Source organism: Lycium ferocissimum, chromosome 2, assembly GCF_029784015.1.
Source record: "Lycium ferocissimum isolate CSIRO_LF1 chromosome 2, AGI_CSIRO_Lferr_CH_V1, whole genome shotgun sequence".
Taxonomy (NCBI): Eukaryota; Viridiplantae; Streptophyta; class Magnoliopsida; order Solanales; family Solanaceae; genus Lycium; species Lycium ferocissimum.
The window spans coordinates 41,245,560-41,267,524 of NC_081343.1; the positions used below are offsets into that span (position 1 = coordinate 41,245,560).

At 39.4% G+C, this 21,965-nt stretch overlaps 1 pseudogene; it reads right to left on the reverse strand.

Moving 5' to 3' along the window:
• Positions 1-1,232: 1,232 nt before the first annotated feature.
• Positions 1,233-19,207, reverse strand: LOC132047597 (protein transport protein SEC13 homolog B-like; annotated as a pseudogene).
• Positions 19,208-21,965: the final 2,758 nt, after the last annotated feature.

The following is a 21,965-nucleotide window of genomic DNA, read 5'->3' on the forward strand; positions in this document are numbered from 1 at the left end:
TCTTTGGAGCTCCTGAATGATAGAAGACTAAGTCATAGAGCACCTGTGGAGAAAGAAAGCAACAAAAAACTATTTAGCTATTTCAGGCATATATTCAAACGCCTTGGGTTCATCAGTCTGCACAATTCTACAATAGCACAACCCAAGTCACACAAAGTACAGTAAGCACACATGCAACAATTAACAATATTGGATACTCGAACGAATGATGTCTTCTTATGAAAATTCTAGCTCTGGCACAAAACCCAACAACTTCTCCACCAAAGTTGAGCCAATGATCAACAATTGAAGAATCTCCAAAGAATATATTTCACAAATAACTCAAACTACACTTATACTTGAGAAATATAAATTCATACACGGTCATAAGTATGTTTAACGGTAGATATTCAACACTTGAAGAAATTTAAGAGTTAAAAAAGAGATAAAAAGAACCTCATAAATTGGCCAGTCCGAAAAATGTCTAAACCATCACAACATCATATGACATATCTGATTCCTCTGAATGCTCCAAACACTGCATAACACCAAAAATCAAGAAAACTTAATTGAGAAGTCATGAAAAGTCAAAAAAAAAACAAAGCACCATGAAAACTCACAGAAGTAACGATGCAGAGGAAAAAGGAATAGAGATATGGGTTCAGGAAGTACAGAGGAAGTGAAGGCAGCTGTCCCACAAAACCAAGTGATGAAACACGTGTCACCAAATATAAAATTAAGACCGCTTACGGAAATGCTCACATAGTTGATCATATTAACGAAAATGCCCTTCGTCGTACAAGGGGCCTTCACTTATTAATAGTAGAAAAAAATGTGTTGTAACGTACCAATCATTATATGACACGTGTCAATTTCTTTAAAAACATTTTTTCTTTTTCTTTTTGCTCTTTCTCTTTCTTCCCCATTATACCCACCCTTTCGTCTTCTTCAGCATCCTTTCCCCAAAAAACAAATTTCAGCCATTCGACTCCTTTGCCATTTCTTGTCCAAAATCAAAAAATTTAATTCACGTGATATACGTTTCAGCATATTTAACATTGAATTAATTAAGTTGATAGGAAGTTGAATATGTGATCGGATGAAAAAAAAAATGTTTATCAACTCATAGTGAACTAATAGTTTGAAATGGCGGCTTCGAATGGACATGAGTATTTTGAATTAGATGTGGAGGCACAGAATGAGTGTTCCAGTGATATGGATTTGGTGAAGCGGACATCGGAGGAATCTGAAGAGAAAATAGAGCTCACGGTGCCCCTCACGAGCTCCGACCCTACCACCGTTAATCACTACGTCAAATAGAAACCACCATGGGAGAACCCAGCAACACCTCTGTCCACTATGCTAACTCCATCGGATCTCCACCCCTATTTCAATCGTACCCACCTCCTCAACCGCCATGTGAAACTCAGCCACACATAAATAGATTTCTACTCCAGTTTTAGGAGAGTGTTCGCTTGAATTATTTGGTGATTCCGGTGAGTCAAATTTTCCGAAAGTGCGAGCTCTCTTCAAAGGAGAAGAAAGAAGAAATAAAGAGAAAAAGAGAAGAGAAAGTAAAAAAAAAAATGAAAAAAAGTTAAAAAAAAATACATTTAACAAAAAGATATTGAAAAAATTAATTTTTTTATCGTATTTTTTTTGTCTTTTTGGATTAAATTTTTTTTTTTTAGAGGATTTCTATGTATTTTCTCATAAAAAGAATGTGTTCTACGAATTACTAATTTTTTGCAACTTCCTAGCTCTGGTACATTGAGTCATCACATTTATCAACTACAACGAAAAGGATTTATCAAGATAGTTAATAATGAGTCCTGAAACATAAAAAACCAACCCCCGAGCCAGGGAAAAAGGTTTGGATGGTGGAAAGAAAACAGAGAACTCCAATTCTAGTGGTCAACAGTGTTGACTTCTTGCCACTCACCAGCAACTACTTTTTTCCACAAAGTGACATTGTTATCACCAGTAGCTACTAGGGGTGTATATGGACCGGGTTGATTCAGATTTTTTAAATACCAAACCAAATCAATTACGTTGGCTTTTTAAATTTATAAACCAAACCAAACCAATAAAATTAGGGTTTTTCAACTTCGAGTTTTCTCGGGTTATTTGATTTTTTCAGATTTTTCGGGTTTTTTTTCCGAAAAAGTCTTCATACAAAACATATGAATTTTACTTCAAATATTTCTTTAGTTCTAGTAACATACAACTATTTATAACTAAGATGTTTCTTAAGAAAATAGCACAAAATGTGAGATGGGTGATGACATCGTATTAAAATATTTAACAAAAAAGATAATAAAATAGGTTAAAATAAGTATTGCTAATTAATAAGCCATAAAGAAAATGACTTTAATCTAAATACTAAGTAATGCTAAAATAAGTACGGCTAATAAGTATTAATTACATGACAAAAAAAATTAAGCTATGTAATTTTACGCTCTAAACCAATTATGCAAAACTAAAGAATAGATATCCAACATTACTGTCATTTCTAGTGTTAGAATTGAATTTCTTTTGTTAGCATTAGTGTTGAGTTGGTTTTGATTTGGACTTTATTTGAGTTACTAACATCCATGGGATATAAAATTTATTGGTATTCAAAATTCTAAGTTCAAGCTTAAAATAATATGATAAAAGACAAAAAACTATGAAAACATTTACGAGATATTTACAAACTACATTACAAATAAATATTTTTATGTATAAAATATTTAAAAAATCGAATACACCTAATGTCTGGTCGGTTTGGTTCGGTTTGACTTTTTTAGCTAAAACCAAACCAATTATGGTTGGGTTCTTTTTTTCAACACCAAACCAAGTCACTAGTCGGGTTTTTTTCTCGGTTTGACTCGGTTTATCAGTTTGGTACGATTTTTCGGTTTGCTTTGTACACCCCTAGTAGCCACTGCCAACAAAATTTTCTGTTAGCGGCCATGAAACCCTCCAAATAGGACTTTTGAAGTCTTTAAGAACCTTCCCCTCCTACTGATGGCCCTCCTTTGTGATGTCCATAAGACAACCGTACCATCCTCTGGAGCACTAGCAATTGTTGACTTTGGAAACCCCAAGTTTGGCGCCCAGGTTACATCTCTCACCCAATGATACATATATTTACACATTAGATGCCACATCACTGATGACTAGATGAGATCACATGGTCCTTGCTTAACACTGTTGTGACGGGAAAGTTAGTTAAAGCGGTTAGGATTTGAATTTTGGCAATGTAATTTCCATTTTCTGCAATACCTATTATTTTGTTATTTGATTAGTTTAAATAGCAAATTGTAATACTCTAGTCACACTTATGATATGAATTGATCTGAAATTTCCTCTTTCCTCTCTGAACTCTCTGTCACGACCCAACCCCGTAGGCCGTGACTAGTGCCCGATCTGGGCACCCAAACACATCTATCAACGCTATCTCAAATTATATCAAACGCATTCAAGTATATAGCAGAAGCCGACAAGGCAATATTTCAAATTTAGATATTTCCAGAATAATTTCGGCAGAGTTTTCTTTGTTTTACGGACTATCCAAAATAACCCTGCGCACAGAAAATACCAACAAAGGCCACACAGGGCCAACAAAGCAACATATAAACATATGCGGACCGGCGCGCGGCGCGCGGGATCGCCCCAAACACAACATATACACACGCATCCGTACAGAAAGGCCCTAACCCATAAACATGTCCACAGACCTCTAAGCAGACTGACAGAATCTCATGACGGGACAGGGCCCCGCCGTACCCCTGAGCAAAATATATATAATGCAACGGATGGATATATACCAAAAATATAAGCTCCGGAATGAGAGGAGCACTCCAAATAGTAGAAGAGGGTGTCCTAGGCAGGTGGGTCACCAAACTGTGCGTCTGTACCTGCGGGCATGAAACGCAGCCCCCCGAAGAAAGGGGTCGGTGCGAAATATGTACTTGAGTATGCAAAGCGAGAAAATGTAGTATACAAATACGAGTTTGAATCAAAATAGAGGTACGAAAGTAAATGCATTTCAAAATATCAAAATGTTACTTCAAAATATAAATCATGCATAGGGCACGGTGAAATATGGTCGCCGCCGTCGATGGCGCCATAACACAAGATAACACCGTAAAGTTTCAAATCTCCGAGTCTCCGTCACATATCATACACAGCATATCACCATACACAGCATCACACCAAATATAGGTGGAACCCGGCCCTCGAGCGAGGAGCGCGGTGAACCATAAACACAGCATAACACCGGAATGTATCATAATGCGCACGACAACAGGACCGGCCCGGGAACCGGCGAACGATATCATAGTGGGCACGAACGGAGTAGTGAGGAATCAGATGCATAAAATCATTATCATAAATCCAAGAGATAAATAAAATAGTCACATTCGAAATCGGAATAATAATTATTACTTTTTTGTTTCAAAGTTATTGAATTCACATAAAAGGGTGTCGCGGGACCCACGGACGAGTATAGACCCGAACTGAGCCCGCCTATGAAAACATACCCATTATACATCAAGGAAACTCCTATAAAAATTATTGGAGCAATCCGAGCCTTTATGCGAAAGATATGGCATCCAAAATTATGGAATTCTCTAAACGAACTTTTTGTGCAACATTTGGAAAACGATTCTTTTCTTTTCGAAGACATAATGGTTCATATTCTTATCAAGTCATGCATAAGAGTGCCAAGAATTATATAAGGTTCATATCATGCTCGGATTTCGAATTTGGAATTCCTTAAGGCTCTAATCTAGCCTATGTAAAACTAAAGCATGCCAAAAGAAGGAAGGTTGCTTTACATACCTCGTACGCACCCCAAGATAGCCAATCTAAAGTCGATCCCAATCTACGCCTCGGGCTCCCAAGGTCTACAAATACGCCAACGAATACCAAACATTAGCTAAGGGCACTTAAGCCATTCATTCCAACTATTCTTTAAATTCTACGAAAAATTCGGCGGATTTCCCAAACAACGAGCTATCCCGAGAATTTAACTCGCTCAAAATTAGCAACAACAACCACAATAACCAACCTAGCAACATCGATCATCAATTCGAAAAGGCAAAATAACAATAGTAACTCTCTTTTACATCATGAGTACAACAACCACAACAACAAAGTGATTAATACACTAATTCCTTATGTTTATCCAAAATTTTTTTTCAATGTTAGACCGGCCATCATGAATGTACCCATACTCCAGAAATATACTACATATATTGTACATAATCATAACTATAATCCCCGCATTTCGACTCAACAAGAGCAGCCACGAAAATTACAACAAACAAATTTCCCCAAAATGTCACTACAAACACCACCAAATTTATAACAAAACGACCACGAAATTTATAACAAAACAACCCCTAGCCGAGAGCAACCTTCTGTTGTTTTCCTCGTTTTTAAGCCATGTTTTGTATCACAATCCACAATGTAACGATAAAATTTTCATAGATATACGAATTACATCAAGCGTACAATAAGCCTTAGATCAGCCCACACAATCTCAACATCAATCTTAAGTCATTAAATGCTCATTTCCAACTAGAATTCATAACGACGACGATTAAAACATTAAGCGATATTCATTCGTTCATTGTCATATAATATGACCCATTTCGACCAACACTACACATATACATAAATGGATAATTCTCAATCGTTCTTCACCTAACAATGATCATAATCAACTAACTAGGCATTAATTCAGAAATTCAATCACAACACAACAACACCCATTTACACGGCTCAAGCTCCACATACACAACTCACTTCCAACGTTTCATATTTCATGATTTTCCTCCAATTTAACATACTACTACAATAATATAACCTTCATAACACAAAAACAAGATCAAATCTTACCTTTTTCTCTTCAACTTCCACAAGCCTAGGGTTTCCAAAAGATGAGAAATAGTGGATTGATCGCTCCAATGATGGTTCCACGCTACTTAGGGGCCTCAAGATAATGGGTCTTCATCATCAAAATAATTTTTGGAGGACAAGAAATGGGGGGTGAAAATGGGTCACGTCGAGAGCTCCAAAGGAGGGAGTTTTCAACTTGTGTTTTATTTTTGCTAAGTATAGAATGGTGAGAGATGACTTAAGGTCATCTTTTTAAGTCCCCAAAATATCTCTTATTGTTTTTGGCCCACACAATGTGTTGTTCCACTCAAAAGATGACACAAAGTTGTGTGGGCACCACATGGAATTTGTGGATGACTTTCCACTTCCAATTTTATCACTTTGGTCCCAAATTTTCCTAATTGTTCCATACCAATAAATTCATGCACAACTTATATCTCAAAATAAAATCGAAGGTCAAAAATCCCGACTTTGTATCCCGAAATAGTTTTGTCCTTAACTTATCACAATTAAATCCGGGTTATTCCAATGTACCACAAATACGGGTTCTAACATCCTCCCCCCCTTAAGAACATTCGTCCTCGAATGTTAGGTTAACCTTACGGGTCATACAAACAATTTGGGGGAGTTTCCTTTTCACTATCACACAATACATTCATTGACGGACAATTTATTTATCAAACCACATAGTCAAATAGAAGATTGGATTACCTGTAGGCTCTGAAAATAGGTGAGGATACTTCTTCTTCATCTGCTCCTCAGCCTCCCAAGTCATTTCTTCCCGGTTGTCGTTTCGCCACAGTACTTTAACAGAAGCCACATCTTTATTCCGCAACCTCCTTACCTGACGATCCAATATAGCAATAGGCTGCTCCTCATAGGATAGCTCCTCTGTGACCTGAATATCATCTACAGGAAAAACTCTGGAGGGGTCACCAATACACTTACGAAGCATAGAAACATGAAATACCGGGTGAACCGCTCCCAAGTCAGCTGGCAGATCTAACTCATAGGCAACCTTGCCTATTCTGCGAACAATCTGATAAGGCCCAATATATCTCGGACTGAGCTTCCCTTTCTTGCCAAATCTCATAACACCCTTCATAGGTGACACCTTCAGGAAAACCCAATCACCATTCTGAAACTCTAAGTGTCGACGGCGATTATTCAGACATATGATTTCGTCGACTCGAGCCGCTAACAACCTCTCCCGAACGAGTTTCACCTTATCCACCGCCGGGACCACATCCGGGCCAATCAACTCGCCTCCCCAACATCAAACCAACCGACGGTGACCTACACCTTCGCCATACAATGCCTCATAAGGTGCCATCCGAATACCGGAGTGGTAGTCCGTTATTATAAGCAAATTCAACAAGTGGCAAATGATCCTCCCAGCTACCTCTCGAAATCAATAACACGCAAACATATCTTCCAATGTCCGTATAGTGCGGCTCGGTCCGTCCGTCGGACCGGGGATGGAATGTCGTCCGAGACTCACCGCGTCCCCAATCCCCGCCGAAAGGATCTCCGAAATTAGCCGTAAACTCGGGCACCTCTCGTCGAGATAATAGATAAAGGAACTCCATGAAGTCGCACAATCTCCCGATATAAAACCCGGCATAATCCTCGGTACAGTGTAGTCCGACCGGAAGAAAATGAGCCGATTTTATCAACCGATCAACGATAACCCAAATAGAATCATACTTCCGTGGAGTGCGAGGTAAACTCCGTAATGAAATCCATATTAATGATCTCCCCACTTCCACGTCGGTATCTCCATCCCTGCAACAGCCCACCCAAGCTTCGGTGCTCAATCTTAACTCTCGCCGGGTCCGACAATCGAGCGATGAACTCGCTATATATCTCTTTTCATACCATCCCACCAATATAAGCATCTAAGATCATGGTACATCTTCGTCGACCCTAGGTGGAACGTAATATCGGCATAGTGTGCCTCGCCCATAACCTGTCGCCGCGTGCCCGCAACGTCGGTACACACACCGCTCTCCGTGAAATAACACTCCATCGTGTGAAATCTCAAACGGGTCTTCTCTCCGTGTCGGGGCTGCATCTCGGTCTTTGTGCCGAATAGATCCTCATACCGATGCCGCTTGATATCTTGTATAATAGAGACTCGCAATACCTCGAATAAACCCCAACATCTCCGTAACTGCCAAGCGAACTCCAAGACTAGCCAACCGATGAATATCGCGAACCATCTCTTTACTTTCCGATGGAACATCTCGCTAGGTCGTCCAGACTCGCGACTCGGTGCATCCGCCACAACATTAGCTTTCCCCGGATGGTAGAGAATATCAACATCATAATCTTTCGGAAGAATCTAACCACCCCTCGCCGCGCAAGTTCGCTTCCTTTTGCTTAAAGATGTACCGAAGGCTCTTATGATCGTATAAATATCAACGTGAACCCCATATAAATAATGTCTCCACATCTTCAAAGCATGAATAACCGCGGCCAACTCCAAACCGTGAGTAGGATAATTCTTTCATGTTTCTCGAGCCGCCGCGAAGCATAAGTTATCACCCTCGCCGTGCTGCATCAACACGCACCCCAAACCAATACCGCAGGCATCACAATAAATCACATACCCATCCGCGCCCTCGTAAAGTGTCGAACCGGAGCCGTAGTCAACTTCTCTTTTAGCAATTGGAAGCTATGCTCGCCATCCGACCACCGGAACTTTGCTCCTCTCCGAGTCGCTTTGTCAAAGGCGGCCGAAACGGAAGCAAATTTCTCCACAAATCTCCGATAATAACCACCAATCCCGTAAAAGTTACGCACCTCTCGCAGCCGGCGTCGTGGGTTTGGGCCACCTTTACGGCCGATCTTCCGAGAATCCACCCGAACGCCACGCCTCGATAATATGTCCCAAATGCCACCGAAGATAACCGAGAATTCACATTTGGAAAATTTAGCATACAACCTCACGTCCGAAGTGTGCCAAGTACCGTCCTCAAATGGTCCGCATGCTCTGCCGACGAGGGGGTTTGTCTTGCCTCGGAAATCCCGCAGTACCCGGATGATCTAGCCCTGCTTGGGGGCCCTCGTCATTAACTCTATCGGCCGGCGCCTCTGCGTTCGGTTTTCTATGCCTGGGCGCGACCCTCGTACACGGGCAATATCCATGCGGTCCGGTCGCTAACACCAACGCGCCTTATCAACCCGATCCGCCCCCCACTATATATCCGTGCATCCGGTCGGTCATGCTCTTTCGCTACATACGCGGCGCATCGGCCGCGGTGAATCAAAGCTCTAAGCCGTACTCCCCGAATCGGTCTTCGCCCTTCGGGCCGTTCGGCACAGGGGAAATCGGTCTGCCCCGGCTCGCCTCACCTCCGAAGGCGCAAATGGGCGGAAAAGCCTCGGTGGCCTAAACCTCGTCTATACGGTTGGAGGGGCACCTCTCCTCTCCGGACAAAGATTCATGACTCATACCGATAGTCAGCACATCGTGCAACGCTGTTGTACGCCATCTCCAACCGACTCGGTATCAGAAGCACTAATCGATCGCGGGTCCGCATACCGTCGGATGAACTCATAAGGGTCCTCTGCGGGCTTGGACCCGAAAAACTCTGGTGGGCCGCAGGTCAGAAAATCACGAGCTCTGTGACTATCGCGCCTGTCCGCACGATCATCATGTCTGTGGGCCTGCCCTGCTACCAATCGTGTCAATAACTGAACTGCCTCACGCAGGGTCCCATCATCTGCCCCTGAGCCCAGGGCTTGGAGGCCTCAGGTGCTCGAACCTCAGGAGTCGGCGGGGAGCCGAACTAGGCTGACTTCGGGTGATATCACACTCGCTCACGGGAGCAGCCCTAGTAGGTCACCCCGGCTCGATCGGTCTTACCGCCGTCGCGTACTCATTTCTTCCGGAGTAGCCTTCTTAAGGCATCACCGAAAACAGAACACCTTTTGAGAAAAGAGTCATCCCGATAACACACTTATCGCACGATCTAAGATAAGAAAAAGACAACACCCTAAATGCCCGTAGCTTCGTTTATAGACGCGGTGCACAACACACCGATAAATAAGACTCTACTAGACACGATCCGTGGACACCCCGAGACAAACCGCTTCGATACCCTTTCGTCACGACACAACCCCAGAGTCGTGACTAGTGCCCGATCCGGGCACCCAAACACATCTATCAACGCTATCTCAAATTATATCAAACGCATTCAAGTATATACAGGTTTAATAAGGCTATATTTCAAATTTAGATATTTCCGCAAAAAAATTTCGCAGTAGTTTCCTTTGTTTTACGATTATCCAAAATAACCCTACGTTACGTAAAATACCAACAAAGGCCACACAGTGGCCAACAAAGCAACATGTAAACATACGCGGACCGGCCGCCGCGCGAACGGGATCGCCCAAACACAACATATACACACGCATTCGTACGTAAAGGCCCTAACCCATAAACATGTCCACGTACCCTCTGCGGTCGATTGTATCTCACGACGGACGGGGGCCCCGCCGTACCCCCGAGCAAAATATATATATGCAACGGATGGATATATACCAAAAATATAAGCTCCTAATGAGGAGCACTCCAAATAGTAAAGAAGAGGTGTCTAGGGCAGTGGGTCACCAAACCGTGTGTCCGTACTGCGGGCATGAAACGCGGCCAGAAGAAAGGGGTCCGCACGAAATATGTACCGAGTATGCAAAGTTTTTTAAAAATGTAGTATACAAATGCGAGTTTGAATCAAAATACAGTACAGTAAATGCATTTCCAAAATATCAAAATGTTACTTCAAAATATAAATCATGCATAGAGGCACGAAATATGGTCGCCCGCTTCGATGGCGCCATAACACAAAGATAACACCGAAAGTTTTAAATCTCCGAGTCTCACATATCATACACGATATCACCATACACAAGATCACACCAAATATAGGTGGAACCCGCCCTCGAGCAAGGAGCAGGAACCATAAACACAAGATAACACCGAATGTATCATAATGCGCACGACAACAGACCGGCCCGAACCGGCGAACGATATCACAGGTGGGCACGAGCGGAGTAGTGAGGAATCGATGCATAAAATCATTATCATAAATCCAAGAGATAAATAAAATTCACATTCGAAATCGGAATAATAATTATTACTTTTTTATTTCAAAATTATTAATTCACATAAAAGGGTGTCGCGGGACCCACGGACGAGTATAGACCCGAATCGAGCCCGCTATGAAAACATACCCATTATACATCAAGGAAACTCCTATAAAAATTATTGGAGCAATCCGAGCCTTTATGCGAAAGATATGGCATCCAAAATTATGGAATTCTCTAAACGAACTTTTCAGCAACATTTGAAAAACGATTCTTTTCTTTTCCGAAGACATAATGGTTCATATTCTTATCAAGTCATGCATAAGAGTGCCAAGAATTATATAAGGTTCATATCATGCTCGGATTAATTTGAATTCCCTTAAGGCTCTAATCTAGCCTATGTAAAACTAAAGCATGCCAGCACGAAGGTTGCGACATACCTCGTACGCACCCCAAGATAGCCAATCTAAAGTCGATCCCAATCTACGCCGGCTCCCCAAGGTCTACAAATATGCCAACGAATACCAAACATTAGCTAAGGGCACTTAAGCCATTCATTCCAACTATTCTTTAAATTTGCTGCAAAATTCTAAGAAGATTTCGTAAAATGCTATCCCGAGAATTTAAATCGCTCAAAATTAGCAACAACAACCACAATAACCGACCTAGCAACATCGATCATCAATTCGAAAAGGCAAAATAACAATAGTAACTCTTCTTTTACATCATGGAGTACAACAACCACAACAACAAAGTGATTAATACACTAATTCCTTATGTTTATCCAAATTTTTTTTCAATGTTAGACCAGCCATCATGAATGTAACTCTATACTCCAAAAATATACTACATATATTGTACATAATCATAACTATAATCCCCCATTTCGACTCAACAAGAGCAAATACGAAAATTACAACAAAATGTATTTCAAAATGTCACTACAACCACGAAATTTACAAAGAAGAAAAATGCACGAAATTTATAACAAAACAGCCCCCTAGCCGAGAGCAGCCCTCTTGTTGTTTTCCTCATTTTTAAGCCATGTTTTGTATCACAATCCACAATGTAACGATAAAATTTTCATAGATATACGAATTACATCAAGCGTACAATAAGCCTTAGATCAGCCCACACAATCTCAACATCAATCTTAAGTCATTAAATGCTCATTTCCAACTAGAATTCATAACGACGACGATTAAAACATTAAGCGATATTCATTCGTTCATTGTCATATAATATGAACCATTTCGACCAACACTACCCATATACATAAATGGACAATTCTCAATCGTTCTTCACCTAACAATGATCATAATCAACTAACTAGGCATTAATTCGTAAATTCAATCACAACACAACAACACCCATTTACACCAAGCTCCACATACACAACTCACTTCCAACGTTTCATATTTCATGATTTTCCTCCAATTTAACATACTACTACAATAATATAACCTTCATAACACAAAAACAAGATCAAATCTTACCTTTTCTCTTCAACTCACAAGCCTAGGGTTTCCAAAAAGATGAGAAATAGTGGATCGATCGCTCCAACGATGGTTCCACGCTACTTAGGGGCCTCAAGATAATGGGTCTTCATCATCAAAATAATTTTTGAGGACAAGAAATGGGGGTGAAAATGGGGGTCATTTGTCGAGAGCTCCAAGCGAGGAGTTTTCAACTTGTGTTTTATTTTTGCCAAGTATAGAATGGTGAGGAGATGACTTAAGGTCATCTTTTTAAGTCCCCAAAATATCTCTTATTGTTTTTGGCCCACACAATGTGTTGTTCCACTCAAAAGATGACACAAAATTGTGTGGGCACCACATGGAATTTGTGGATGACTTTCCACTTCCAATTTTATCACTTTGGTCCCAAATTTTCCTAATTGTTCCATACCAATAAATTCATGCACAACTTATATCTCAAAATAAAATCAGAGGTCAAAAATCCCGACTTTGTATCCCGAAATAGTTTTGTCCTTAACTTATCACAATTAAATCCGGGTTATTCCAATGTACCACAAATACGGGTTCTAACACTCTCTCTCACTTTCTCCTTCTGCTTCTTCTTTTTTCCTCTCATTCCAATTCTATTCTATCTTCTTCTCTTTTCCCGTGATCTGTACCAGCTTTTAGGTATCAATTGGTATCAGAGCTGGTGATTTCCTGCACAATGGAACCCCGTAAACCCACTGAATTGACTACTGAAAATGTTGCGGTCAATCCTCAGGAACAATTTGAGGATTTAGCAGCTCAACAATTGGAATTACGTACTTTCATGGATCAAAGGCATTAGGAAATGAGACTGGATATAGATCGCAGGCAAACAGAGATGCTCAAATTGGTTCATGCTATCAAGGATTCCGTGGATGGAATATAGTTGCATCACACTCCTAGGGAGAACAATTCAACTCCCAAATCTAAGGAACAACAACACTCTAATAGTCAGGGAATACTGGGCTCAAATCCATATCAGTCTGGTAATGTTCGAACTCATAACCTAGTTTTTCCTCGCTTTAATGGAGAGAATTTGAAGTCATGGCTGTATAGAATTGATCAATTTTTCTCTGTGGATGATACTCCCTTAAGTCATAGAGTAAGGTTAGTAGCTATGAATTTGGATGATTAAGCTTTAGCATGGCATCAGTCGTACTTGAAGTGTAAGGATTCCCCAATTTTGCCTAGTTGGGATGAGTACTTATCTGCCTTGATTGAAACTTTTGGATCTGATTTTGCTAATCCTATGATTAAGCTAAAACAACTTGGACAGATTGGTACAGTGTGGGTATTTCAGTTTGCTTTTGATAGGTTGTTAGCTCAGTGCAATCTCACTAGCGATCAAGCTATATCCTGTTTTTTGGGTGGATTGAAAGAGGATTTTGTGGGTACTGTTATGATACATGAACCTCAATCCCTCACTAGGACTTATAGGTTGGCCAGACTAGCAGAAGCAGCCTTGCTTGCTAATGCAAGCACTCAGAGATCAACTGGTTCTCAAGGAGGAGTGGTTAGGAGGCAAATTATGGATAGTCAAGTTACTAAACCACCTATTGGCTCCCATAATCATGGTCAAAGATTAGCATTACCAGCTCTTGGTGGAGGAACTAATAACAAGCCCAGTAGGACCATTTCTCCTGCAGAAATGCAAGCTAAGAGGACCCAGGGCTTGTGTTACTTCTGTGAGGAAAAATACACACCTAGTCACAAGTGTAGGCTTCCCAACCAGTTATTTGTCCTAGAATTGGACTATCTGGAAAAGGAGGGGGCAACTGATGTAGTTGGTGAGCCCATAGTTGATCCCACACCTACTGAAAATTGGCCTCCTACTGAGGGTGAAACTCCCATGATATCCTTCTATGCTTTAACTGGTGTTCAAGTTGCTCAGACCATACATGTGATGGGATACAGTGGCAAGAGACCAATATAGATTTAGTTAGATGGAGGTAGCACACATAATTTCATCGATGTGGAGTCTGTCAAGAAGCTGGGTTGTTCAGTTATCCCCACTCAAGTGGGCTATGTGAGCCTTGGTAACAACTCCATGGAAGCTACTTCTGGTGTAGTGAAGGATTTCAACTGGTTGCTACAAGGCACCTTATATAGTTCAGACTTGATTGTCTTTTCTATTGGAAGGTATGATATAGTTTTGGGGGCATTATGGATGAAGACTCTTGGTCCAGTCACTATGGACTTTACTGAACTAACCATGTCCTTTCATTACCAAGGGAAACACTATGTATTGAAGGGTGTTAAGAAAGACTGTAAACTGGCCAGTTCTAAAGCTGTTAATAAGTTACAAGGTCATGAGGTGGAGTTCTTTATGTTGCAGTTAGTAGACAACAAAAATGTGCCACAAATGCTTGGCCAGTGCAACTCACTGCATTTGCCATTGAAGGATGCAGTACCAGCTGAGATTAATGATATTCTCAAACACTATCAGCAACTCTTTGCTGAACCTCCTGCTTTACCACCTCAGAGGGGTCCATTTGACCACAAAATTCCCTTGCAGCCAGGGTCCAAACCTGTTAACATCAAGCCCTATAGATACTCTGCTATGAAAAAGTATATTATTGAGAAGTTAGTAAATGACATGATGCAGCAAGGTGTGATTCAATATAGAAATAGTTCTTTCTCTTCACCAGTGGTGGTGGTGGGGAAAAAGGATGACTCTTGGAGGCTGTGTGTGGATTATAGAGAACTCAATCAATGCACAGTTAAGGATAAATTTCCTATTCCTATTATAGATGACCTTCTAGATGAATTACCAGGTGCTACCATTTTCTCTAAGGTTGATCTTAGATCTGGTTATCACCAGATCAGAATGGTGGTTTATGATATTCCTAAAACTGCTTTCAAAACTCATATGGGTCACTATGAGTTCTTAGTGATGCCATTTGGCCTTACTAATTCCCCTTCTACATTTCAAGGCCTTATGAATCATATTTTCCAACAGTATTTGAGGAAATTTGTGCTTGTTTTCTTTGATGATATTCTGATCTACAGTGTGAGCTTACAGGATCATGTTGGCCATCTGCAGTTGGTATTTGACATTATGATGCAGCATCACTTATTGGCTAAGGAATCCAAATGTGTTTTTGGTGTTTCCCAGGTAGAATACTTAGGGCATTTTATATCTTTTTAAGGGGTTTCTACTGACCCTAAGAAGATTACTGCAGTCCATCAGTGGCCTATTCCTTCCACTCTCAAACAACTAAGAGGCTTCCTAGGTCTTGCTGGGTACTATTGAAAGTTTATTCAATGTTATGGTGTGATTAGTCGACCACTTACTGATCTTCTAAAAAAGGATTGTTTTTTATGGTCTGATGAGGCTGAGAAGGCTTTTTCTGCTCTCAAGGTAGCTTTGACTACTGCACCTGTCTTAGCACTGCCAAATTACTCCATTCTATTTGTTGTTGAAACTGATGCTAGTGGTACAGGCATTGGGGCTGTTTTGATGCAAAATGGTCATCCTATTGCTTTTATTAGCAAAGGCCTAGCCCCTAGCCATGCTGTACTTTCTGTTTATGAGAAGGAACTTTTAGCCTTGGTGTTTGCTGTCACAAAGTGGTCTCATTACCTTCTTGGTCAGCATTTTATTATGAAAACTGATCAGAAAGCCTTGAAGTACTTGCTTGAGCAAAAGCTTCACACTGACTCTCAAATCAGATGGCTGGCCATGGTGTTGCCATTTGATTTTGAAATCTAGTATAAGAAGGGCAAAGAAAATGTTGTTGCTGATTCATTATCAAGAGTTCAAGGTGCAGAACTTATGTCCCTAATGGTTTCTTCAGTGCAAACTGATTTGTGGTCTGAAATTCAACATAGCTGGACTTCTGATCCTGAATCGACCTTGATCACTTATTTGCAACAAGCTCCTCAAAAAAACTACTCTTGGACCAATGACCAACTCAGGAGAAAGGTCAGGATTGTTATTGGTAATGATAGCACTTTGAGGAACAAAATTTTGTCCGTCTGTCATTCTACTCCATCTGGAGGTCACTCAGGGAATGATGCAACTACCAGGAAGGTGCTCACTTATTTCTACTAGAAGGGCATTAGAGCTGATGTTGTTGATTTTATCCATAAATGTTCTACATGTCAAAAGAATAAGTATGACACCTCTGCTTCACCAGGTCTGCTGCAGCCTCTCCCCATTCCTGCTCTTCCTTGGAATGATATTTTATGGATTTCATCTCTGGTTTACCAAAATCTAAGGGCAAAACTGTCATATGGGTCATCGTTGATAGGTTGACAAAATCTGGTCACTTCATTGCTCTTTCTCACCCATATACAGCTCAATCTCTAGTCCCTATTTTCCTAGACAACATCTTTAAGCTTCATGGTTTTCCTGCTACCATCACTAGTGATAGAGACCTTATATTCATCAGTTCCTTTTGGAAGGAGTTCCTCACCACTCATGGTGTTTCCATCCATACTTCTACAGCTTATCACCCTCAAACTGATGGGAAAACTGAGGTCCTCAACAGGTGCCTTGAGACATATTTGAGATGTTTTTGCACTAATGCTCCTGCTGACTGGGTGTCCTATCTACCCCTAGCTGAATGGTGGTACAATACCAACCCCCATTTTGCTATTCACACTTCACCTTTTGAATTGTTATATGGTTACCCTCCTCCTTTGCACCTACCCTATTTACCTGGTGACTCTGATGTTGATTCTATTGAGGATATCATGCTTCTTCGGGATTTTAAGCTACAGTTAGCTAAATTTCATCTTCAAAGGGCTCAGCAAAGGATGTTATCTCAAGCTAATTCCTAGAGAACAGATAGGCAATTCCAAGTTGGTGACTGGGTTTTTGTCAAACACCAACCATATAGGCAGTTTTCTCTATCAGTTTTTCCTTACCACAAACTCACTGCTCGTTATTTTGGACCCTATCCTATTATTGAACGAATTGGAGCTATTGCTTACAAGCTCCAGTTACCTCCTGAGGTCATGATCCACCCCACATTTCACATTTCTCAACTCAAATTCTGCCATGAACTCCCTTTTGATATCACCCATCCTCCCATTCTTGATCTTGCTAATCCCCTATGTCCTGAACCTGAACTTATTTTAGATAGACCCCTGATAAAAAAGGGTAACAAAGCTGTTGCTCAGTGCTTGGTAAAGTGGTTTGGTTTTGATCAGTCTTATGCTACTTGGGAGCTTGCTTCTACCTTGAGGATTCAATTTTCTTCCTTCACCCTTGAGGACAAGGGTGTTGTTCTACCAGGAGAGTATTGATACATATGTTTACACGTTGGATGCCACATCACTGATGACTAGACGAGATCACATGGTCCTTGCTTAACACTGTTATGGCGGGAAAGTTAGTTAAAACGGTTAGGATTTGAATTTTGGCAATGTAATTTCCATTTTCTGCAATTCCTATTATTTTGTTATTTGATTAGTTTAAATAGCAAATTGTAATACTCTAGTCACACTTATGATATGAATTGATCTGAAATTTCCTCTTTCCTCTCTGAACTCTCTGTCACTTTCTCCTTCTCCTTCTTATTTTTTCCTCTCATTCCAATTCTATTCTATCTTCTTCTCTTTTCCCGTGATCTGTACCAGCTTTTAGGTATCACCCAATTACTATGTATCTGAAGGGCAGGAAGCAATTCATCTTTCATATGCCATTATATAACTTCCAGACCTTTATAGTATTATGACCTAGAGGTGGCAAAATTAACCTATAAGAATATATACCGTCTAACCCGTCCAAGTTTGGGCGAGTTATTGACCCGTCCATTTATTATCTCAGCCCATTTCAGTCCAATTCATTTCAGCTCATCAAAAGTTGAGCTGATATGTAGCCCAAATAGACTCAGGAGAAATCTTGTCAAAATAGTTTCAAACAATTGTTTCTTTATTTGATATGTTATATATAGCATAATAAAGAAAAATAATAATTTATAAGGTACTAAAATACTCTCTCCGTCCCAATTTATGCGACACTTTTCGCTTTTTGAGAGTCAATTTGACTAAACTTTGAAGCTAAATTGGATTAGATTAACTCAATTTTTTAAAGTTAAAATGTATATATTCGAAAACTACATGAAAAGTACTATAAGTTGTAACTTTTCTCATATCAGTTTGGTGAAAAAATACATATTAAAATGTTGGTCAAAGTTCATACAGTTTGAATATAGGGAAGCGAAAAGTGCCACATAAATTGGGGCAGAGGGAGTATTATAAATGAACAATAACACAATTATAACATAGTAAGAATTGAGCGGGTTACGTTATAACTCGCATTGTAGCTCATTTCAGCCCAAGAACTTTTGGGCGGGTCAATAACCAGCTCATTTATTAACTCAACATATTTTGATCCACTCAAATTCAGCACAACCCGCCCATTCGACACCTCTAATTATCACAACCATCGGATGCTAGCTTCTCAACAGGCTCAAGCATACCCGAACCTACTAAAGAACCACGAGACATTGATAGTACCCATGAAAGAGATGTTACCCGACTGGATGAACTTGGTCTATTTTGGAGGTGTCCCAACTACCATCCGACCTAGCAATGTGAACTGAGATATCACCATCCAAAGAACCACAGGCTAAGCAAAGCCCAAGTTCATGGTGGGCTGGGGCGGATCTATGTACTATGGTGGGGATACCATGGCACTCGGGCACTTGGGGTGAAATTTTGTGTAGATATGTATAACATGTATAAGCTATTGTACAAATACTAAACTTGCCAGCCCCCGTAAAAATCATAGGCATGGTGCCACTGGTAAAGGTCAAGTTTTGTGTCACACGGACACGAGTTTGAATCCTTTGGCACGCTTTGTACTGACCTTTTTATGCTGTGTTTTTATTTTCTTTTACAAAAAAATAGAAGAGGCCCAGACTCGAACGCACAACTTGCCTCGTCAAACGCCTTATCCATTAGGCCACGAGCTCCGTAATGGCCTTTACATTACTATAGTTTATTTAACCACTACTACATCTATCTGAAGTTTAACTTTGAATTTTCTTGACATTTTTTTCGTTTTAATTTTGCTGACTTTCTTTCTCTTCCTTTTTATTTTAAGCATTAAATTTTAGTCTCTTCATCTCAATTTATATAACGCACTTTTCTTTTTAGTTTATCTAAAAAAGAATATCACCTTTCTATAATTAGAAATAAATTAACTTTTAAATTCTTCTTTTACTTTTAATGAAATGATCTATAACCATACAAATGTCTAAGGTTTGTTTTAGATCACAAATTTCAAAAGTCTTTCTTTATTTCTTAAACTTTGTGCCTTGTCAAACGGTATCCCATAAATAGAGACAGAGGGAGTACTAATTTCCTTCTTCCAACTAATTTTTTCTCCAAAAATTTCTCCCCTCTTTTCGTCAAAACATTAAAAACTCGGCAGTAAGTTTCTCTTTGTAATATTATATAAATCATTTGGATGTATATGTTAAAAAATAGTTTAGACTACAATAATTAAATCCTGTTGCAAATTTTAATTTACAAAATAATATGCATGTTGCAACAAAGGACAACATGAAAACTGTACTGAAATCTCATTTGATTTCTTTGACTTTTTTTATATTTCCCATTGTTGTGAGAGACTTTCACACAAGACTTCGTCTCTGTTATTGAAATTAGGTATGTGAAATTATTTGGTCTCTTTTAGTAATTATGCCATCGTTAAGTGTTTTTAGAATATGATAACTCGTCGAGTGCAATTATAAATGAATGATGTGTATATATATTAGGCAATTACTCATATTGTTCGAAGTTTTTTTCTTTGCACCAAATTGTCATAATTTTTTCATTTTTTGTTCGTTCTTTATAAATCGAAAAGACAAATAATTGACCCAAAGTCCAAAGTTACTATTTTCAAGGTCGAAAATAGGGTAAATTTTTTGTCGGTTTGATCAAGCCTTCCTTCCCGATTATGACTTTACCGTCATACATCCCGGGAAGGGGAGAGTGGCCGAGTGGTCAAAAGCGGCAGACTGTAAATCTGTTGAAGTTTTTCTACGTAGGTGCGTGGCGAACGGTTCATCAAGCCATTTTTCGCCTCAACTCCCTAAATAGGAATAGGGGTAGTTTACAAATTCGGGTAAGAAATTCGCACCTGACTGTGATAGCCCTCTCGATACCTTATTGGAGCTTTGTAACTAGTGGCCGGTCACTAGACTCTAGAGTGTTCATTTATCAATATAATCAAATATGTTGCAACAAATTAATATGACTTGTTTTTGAAATTTCAATTACAGTTGAAATCTATCAATGATGATCAGTAGAAAGACAAGGTAACATTTTTGGGTGAGAGGACTATTCGATTGATTAAGTTCATCTTCCAACATTATTACTCCTAACGTTATAATTTATGTGATGATGTTTGATTAAGTAAAAAGAAAAAGTATTGAAATTTATGGTCTAAATTAAATCATAAATAGTAAAATGGGAAGTTCAGAGTTAACTAAAGAAAAAGTGTCAAATAAATTGAGACAGAAGCCGTATGTACTTACATATTGTGAGCCCCATTGCTTAATCATTTTCCCAATAAGTTGTTGGGAAAAATATTATTAAGAAATAATATTCACCGTGTATATTAGCAATAAAAGCGAAGCGCCAAAATACTGTTAATCAACAAGAATAAAAAGAGCTGCAATGACACCAAATTTTTTACGTGAAAACTCTTTTGAATAAGGAAAAAAATGACGGGCAAAGCGGAGCAACTGATATTACTATAGCAAAGAATTTTACACTATATAGGCAAGAACAAAATACCCCAAAAATCACTACTCCCTCCGTCCCATTTTATATGACACTCTTTCCTTTTTAGTCAGTCCAAAATAGAATGACATCTTTCTATATTTAGAAATAATTTAACTTCAAAATTTCTCCTTTTACCACTAATGAAATGATTTATAACCACACAAATACTCAAGACTTGTTTTAGACCACAAGTTCTAAAAGTCTTTCCATGTTTATTAAACTCCATGTCCCGTAAAAAACCTTCATATAAAATGAGATGGACATAGTACATGCTAAAAAAAAAAAAAAACCCTCTCTTCATTTTTCCACCACTATTTTCTAGCTATCTGTTATATCTCACTCTCTTTTCTATCTGTTGGCATGTCCTTGAATGAAGAATTGCTTCTCTATAGATAGAGAAACAAAACTTCGCATAGAATCACAAAAAGTGAAAAGGAAAAATAATTCAAAATTTGTCCTCCATAAATTTTTATGTCCTCCCTAAGATCATTTGTCAGCCAAGTCTTTTGGCTAAATAGGCTCAAGCATGTATGTAGGATGAACCCTACATTTAGGACCATCATTACAAGACATACCACAATAATAGAGTCTATCAATAATAAAATAGAAAGTTCAAAGCTAAATTGTTATGTATCATTATTTTTAGGACTAACTAAAAAGAAAAAAAATGTCACATAAATTGAGACAGAAGCTGCATGTATTTACACATTGTGAGCCCCAGTGCTTAATCATTCCCAATAAGTAGTTGTGAAAAATAGA